Genomic DNA, 7058 nt, shown 5'->3' on the forward strand with positions numbered 1-7058 from the left:
AATCATCATTTGAAAATTTATTATCGAGGCCTTAAGCCTTGAGTTGTTCTATGTTCAGTATGTGGCCTTCAGCCAAACTTCATGTGAAATATTTTAAGATACGGCCTTCAGCCGTCAAAGAAAGAATCATTTGAAATTTCAAAATTTTCCTCACTATCCTAATTTGTTATCCAGGCCTTAAGCATTAAGTTGTTCTACCTGCAGTATATGGCCTTCAGCCGAACCTTATGTGAAGTATTTTAAGATTAGGACTTCAACCTACTTAAAGTAAAATTTGGAAGGTCTTTGTCTAAAATCTTTTAAAATTTCTTTGTATGAGTTCTTGTTATTCAGGCCTTAAGCCCTCAGTTCTTCTATTTTGTAACTAAGGCATTCAGCTGTGTATATTCCTTAACGCAATTTTAATAACTTGTGTTCTGGCCTTCAGCCGTTTTGTTTCTGAATTCTCTTAAGGGCATGTGTGATTAAATACTTTTAACAAATAAAGTTTGTATGTTTTCGCAGCTAGCAGCAACTGATTTGGGCCCTTTACCGCAACCTGATCCGCTCTGTCTTGCGAAACCAGATTTCAGTCTTGTGTAACATCATTGTGATCCAGGTCATGATGCTGACGATTGAACGAAGAGTGTTTCTTGTGGAGCATGGAATGGAGACAAGTTTACCTCAGCAGTAGAAGCTGCATTTGCAGTAAAGCTCCCAGCAGTGAACATGCCTAACAACAATGCTGTACGGAACCACCGGAAGCGCTTATAATGCTGTAAAATCAGACAGGTCATCCACATCCGAAGAGAAGGTGGCGGTTGTGCAAGACATGATGCTGCAAAGTCCCAAAAAATCGGTTAGACGACTAGATCAGCAGGCCCACGTGCCGTCTGTTCTGCTCACAAGATTCTGCGGTAGTTCGTCACAGGGTTATTTGGTAAGCGTGATAGCGTTACGGAGATGTTTAGCAAACTCAAGTGGCAGATTCTGCCAGAGAGGCGCTCTGCATCGCGGTATAGCTTGCCGTCCAGGTTTCGAGAGGGTGCGTTTCTGGATGAGGTATCGAATATATTGCTTCCCCCTACTTATACCTCCCGAGGAGATCACGAATGTAAAATTAGAGGGATTCGAGCGCGCACGGAGTCTTTCCGGCAGTCTTCCTGCGAACCATACGCGACTGGAACAGGAAAGGAAGGTAATGACAGTGGCACGTAAAGTGCCCTCCGCCACACACCGTTGGGCGGCTCGCAGAGTATAAATGTAGATGTAGATGTAGAAGTCACTGTCCGTGTATTCGTACAAAATGTCGGTAGTGCAACAACTGAGAGACACCTATCACCCGGCGCGTGTGAATTTTTGCAGCTGGTTTCTGATTATGATAATGTTTGGCTTGTGAGGCACAGAACTGCGCGGTAGAAAGTCCCAATTTTTGCACAGTCCAATTTTTTTCACAGTCTAATCTAGCCACCGTCACGAATGATGAGGATGATGATGAAATAAGGAGGGCAACATAAACACCAAGTCCCCGGGCAGAGAATTGCTCCAACCCGGCCAGGAATCAAACCAGGGACCCCATGATATAGAAGTAGCAAAGCTAGCCGCTAGATCACAAGTTACGGACCAAATAGTTTCTGTCCTTGCTGCAGAGCAATGGTGAGGGGATTCTGCACACAACGTTTTACACGGGTGAGGTATGGTTTCACCTATCCGGTTACGTGAACAGCCAGAATAGTCGTGTGTGGACTATGGAGAATCTGCATGTATTTAAGGTGTCCCCACTGCATGATCAAAAGCTTGGTGTTTGGTGCGCCGTGACTCGTAAACGCATCATTGGACCAATCTTCTTTCAGGACACCATAAATGCAGAACGGTACTGCACCCGGATTCTGGAGCCCTTCCTAGGTGAACTGAATGAGGATGAAATTGAGAATGCCTGGTTCCTAAAAGAAGGGGCGATTGCACATACCGTCCACAAGGCGATGTAATTTTTAAAGGACATCTTCGGTGACGCCATCATCCCTCGAGGACTCTCAGGTCAGCGCTCACCCGACTTGGCTCCACCGGATTACTTTCTGTGAGGTCCGTTGAGGGTAAGGCCTATGAAGGCAATCCGCACATCATACAAGAACTCCAAGCTGCACTGACACGTCACATTCGGACCATCGCTCCCGATGTTCTGCACAACGTCTTCAAGAACAAGAAGAAACGTGAGCAACTGTGTCTTCAATTTCAAGGGAATAACTTCCAGCACCTGTTATAACTTCCATGACTTTAATAAGGCAAGTTATAAACTGCATAGTTACTTACTGAACACAATAAAGCCACACCGTGATACAAGACGCCTCTCTTCCAGCGTTTGCCATTAGAGTTGGCTGAGCATGTCCGTGACGCATTCCGGCATATTAGATGAAATGCTAACGATACGCGGTACTCTGCATTCGACCACATCCGTCTCCTCTAGCAGTCCCACCTGTTACGGATCCCAGACGAGAAATACCCAAGTACTGCTCGAACGAGAGTTTTGTAAGCTACCTCCTTTGTGGGTAGACTACATAACGTGAGGATTCTCCCAATACATCTTTCTGGCATCTCCACTACAGCCGCGATTCGTTTTACGCGGTCGTTCCACTTTAAAACGCCAACGGCCTTGCCGCAGTGATGACACTGGTTCCTGTCAGACCACCGAAGTTAAGCGCTGTCGGGCTGGGCTAGCACTTGGATGGGTGACCATCCGGTCTGCCGAGCGCTGTTGGCAAGCAGGGTGCACTCAACCCTTGTGAGGCAAACTGAGGAGCTACTCGATCCAGAAGTAGCGGCCGCGCTCTCAGAAACTAACATACGGCCGGGAGAGCGGTGTTCTGACCACATGGCCTCCATATCCGAATCCAGTGACGCCTGTGGGCTGAGGATGACACGGCGGCCGGTCGGTGCCGTTAGGCCTTCATGGCCTGCTCTAGAGGAGTTTTTTTTAGTTTTTTCCACTTTAAAACACTCCGTACGTAAACTCTTAAATATTTATGGATGTTCGTTCTTCCATGATTGTTCCGAAATCAGGTAACCTTAGTAAACGAGGTCTTACTTCCTGTTAATGCGCAATACGCTATATTTGTTTATGTTGACAGTCAAATACCAGTCACTGTACTTAGAGCCCCTCCTTTCCCGTGAAAACCCCCATTCAGCTTCCGACGGCACCCGCTAGATCATCTACATAAGTTGTGGAAAGTAATGGTACTATGATACTCTGCTTGAGTACAGTCGGAGTGACTTTTACATCTGAAGATTCCTCTCCGTTGAAAATCGCATGTTGTGTTTCATCTACATCTACATGCGTAGTCTGCGAATCACATTTAAGTGCCTGGCAGGGGGTTCATTGAACCCAATGCACAATTGTCTATTATTCCAATCTCGTATAGCTTGCGGAAAGAACGAACACCAATACCTTTTCGCACGACCACTGATTTTCCTTATTTTATCGTGGTGATCTAGGTAGATGTCAACAAAATATTTTCGCATTCGGAGGAGAAAGTTGATGATTGGAATTCCGCGATAAGGTTCCTTCGCAACGAAAAACGCCTTTCTTTTAATGATGTCCAGTCCAAATCCTGTATCATTTCAGTGACACTCTCTCCCATATTCCTCGATAATACAAAACGTGCTGCCCGTCTCTGAACTTTTTCGATGTACTCCGTCAGTCCCATCTGGTAAGGATCCCACACCGCGCAGCTGTATTCTAAAAGCGGACGGCCTAGCGTAGCGTAGGCAGCCTCCTTAGCAGATCCGTTACATTTTCTAAGTGTCCTGCCAATAAAACGCATTCTTTAGTTAGCCTTCCTCACAACATTTTCATTGCGATCCTTCCAATTTACGTTATTCGTAATTGTAATTCTTAGGTATTTAGTTGAATTTACGACCTTTAGATTTGACTGATTTATCGTGTTTAACGAACTCCTTTTAGCACTCATGTGTATGACCTCACACTTTTTGTTATTTAGGTTCAACTGTCAATTCTCGCACCATTTAAATATCTTTTCTAAATCGTTTTGCAATTTGTTTTGATCTTCGGATGACTTTATTAGTCGATAAACGACAGTATCATCTGTTTTATAAAAAATTCTTCATTCCAGTCAGACAGATAATCTGTCTCTAATTTTGTTCATTACAACGGATCGAACATCTTCAGGAAGTCGTGGAACACGCTATCAGTTCAGGCCCCGATATTTACTGCTCGCCGCGCGGAGTGGCCGCGCGGTTTAAGGCGCCACGTCACTGACTGCGCGGCCCCTCCCGCCGGAGGTTCGAGTCCTCCCCCGGGCATGGGTGTGTGTGTGTGTGTTGTTCTTAGCATAAGTTAGTTTAAGTAGTGTATAAGTCTAGGAACCGATGACCTCAGCAGTTTGGTCCCTTAAGAACTCACATAAACACATTTACTGGGCCGGCCGCTGTGGCCAGCGGTTCTAGGCGCTTCAGTTCGAAACCGCGCTGCTGCTACGGTCGCAGGATCGAATCCTGCCTTGGGCATGGATGTGTGTGATGTCCTTAGGTTAGTTAGGTTTAAGTAGTTCTAAGTTCTAGGGGACTGATGGCCTCAGTAGTTAAGTCCCATAGTGCTCAGAGCCATTTGAAGACACATTTACTGCTCTCTGGGTGTCGTTGGCGATCACAGCGTGCTAGATTTCGCGCGGTCGTTGTTTTCGGAACCCATGTTGAATCCTACAAAGGGGATTTTCGGTCTCCAGAAGTGTTATAATACGCAAACATAATACATGCTCCATAATGCTACGCGAGACTGACATTTCAGATGTATATCTTAGTTTTGCGCCTCTGTTCAATGATCAAGTGTTCAAATGTGTGTGAAATCTTACGGGATTTAACTGCTAAGGTCATCAGTCCCTAAGCTTACACACCACTTAACGTAAATTATCCTACGGACAAACACACACCTATGCCCCAGGGAGTACTCGAACCTCCGCCGGGAGCAGTCGCACAGTCCATGACCGCAGCGCCTGAGACCGCTCGGCTAATCCCGGGCGGCGTTCAATGATCCTTCTTGAAAACTGTATCGACGTGCGCTTCTATTCAGTCGCTAGGTACGCTTTGCTTCTCCAGCGACCTACGGTACACTACTGATGGAAAAGGAGCAAGTTCGTTCCCTCACTTTATTTGAAAGCGTACTGGTGTCCCTTCAGCTGCAGTGGCTTTTCCTCTGTTGAGCGATTTCGTTTGATTTTCTATGCCTTGGCCAGCTACTCCGACTGGTCATTGTGAAACTCGAGCGAAGATTTGAAGTAGGATCCACAGTACGATCTTCTTTAGTGGGACGATTTTGGAGAAAGACATTTAACACGAGGGGCGTTCAGTATGCAAATCAACACATTTTTTTCTCTGCCAATTTCGTTTGAAAAAATGCGAAAGTTGACGTGAGACATCATGGAATATTCCTACTTCAGCCCCTATGGTGGTGGCGTTTTACGTAGGCTTAAAAATGGCGTCTGTAATTGGAAATTAGCGTTTCGCCTCATTGGCCGGGAGGCCCCTTGCGGGGCAGGTCCGGCCGCCGTGGTGCAGGTCTTATTACATTCGACGCCACACTGGCCGACCTGCGCGCCGGATGGGGATGAAATGATGAAGACAACACAACACCCAGTCCCTGAGCGGAGAAAACTCCCCGACCCAGCCGGGAATGGAACCCAGGCCCGTAGGACGGCAATCCGTCACGCTAACCACTCAGCTATTGGGGCCGACGTCTGTAATTGAGGTGCGTCCCAAGCAGAGAGCTGCCACTGAGTTCCTTTTGACGGAGAACCAGAACTTCGCAGATATTCAAATGCGCTTGCAGAATGTCTACGCGGACCTGGCAGTGAACAATAGCATCGCTATTTGTTGGGCGAGGAGTCTATAATCACCACAACAAAGTGCGTAAACCTGTCCGATCTCTCGCGTGCCGGCCACTCTCTTACAGCTGTGCCACCCTCAAAAAGTGAAGGAACGACTTCAGGGTGTTCGTCGCCACAAAAGTGCAAACTAATTCTTCCTTCTCCATGACAACACGAGTCCTCACAAAAGTCCACGTATCCGAGAAGAGACCACAAAACCCTTTGGACTGTTCTTTCTGATCCACTCTGCAGCCCGGATCGCATATCTTCCGACTACCATCTGTTTGGTCCAATGAAAGATCCACTCCGCGGGAAGCAGTTCGTGGATGATGTAGAGGTTATTCATTCAGCAAGACCCTCGTTCCGACATTGACTAGTAAAGTGGTACCATGCGGGCGTGTAGGTTCTCCCAGTAACGTGGCGTTAAGACCGTTGCATTGAACGGAGATTACGTTGAAGAATATGATTTTGTAGCCAAAATAATGGAGAATAGTATTGAGTATTGGAATCCTTGCCGGCCCGTGTGGCCGAGCGGTTGTAGGCGCTTCAGTCTGGGACGGCGCGACCGCTACGGTCGCAGGTTCGAATCCTGCCTCGGGCATGGAAGTGCGTGATGTCCTTATGTTAGTTACGTTTAAGTAGTTCTAAGTTCTAGGGGACTGATGACCTTAGATGTTAAGCCCCATAGTGCTCAGAGCCATTTGAACCATTATTTACTACTAAAAAAAAGTTTTGATCACGTTTTATTTAACAAGGTGACCGGTTTCGACCACTACTGTGGTCATCTTCAGACCTACAAGTTGTATACAAAGCTTTAATTAGAGGGCTACATGCATTAAAGAAAATACATAAAGTTATAAAGCTATAAAACGATGAATTGCCATTGAGTAGGAACGTCTTTCTGTTGGAGAATCAGTACTGGAGAAACCAGTGCACGTCTTACTATATATAATGGAGGCTCCGCCCACTTCTGATGGCATGATGAAATATTTTTAACGCTTCTTAATTGACAATAGCTGTTTAATAATCTAAGTTTAGTGTGTATTTATTTTTAATTCTTGACAATGTTCTTTTAACTAAGAAATTTTGCATTGTGTGGGGGGAGCCTCCATTATACAGGGTGATTCAAAAAGAATACCACAACTTTAAAAATGTGTATTTAATGAAAGAAACATAATATAACCTTCTGTTATACATCATTAC

General features: G+C 45.8%; 1 pseudogene; it reads left to right on the forward strand.

Moving 5' to 3' along the window:
- Window positions 1–2619: 2619 nt before the first annotated feature.
- LOC126482808 (5S ribosomal RNA) lies at window positions 2620–2737 on the forward strand (annotated as a pseudogene).
- The last annotated feature ends 4321 nt before the right edge of the window (window positions 2738–7058 follow it).

The sequence above is a fragment of the Schistocerca serialis genome, chromosome 5 (genome assembly GCF_023864345.2).
Source record: "Schistocerca serialis cubense isolate TAMUIC-IGC-003099 chromosome 5, iqSchSeri2.2, whole genome shotgun sequence".
NCBI lineage: Eukaryota > Metazoa > Arthropoda > Insecta > Orthoptera > Acrididae > Schistocerca > Schistocerca serialis.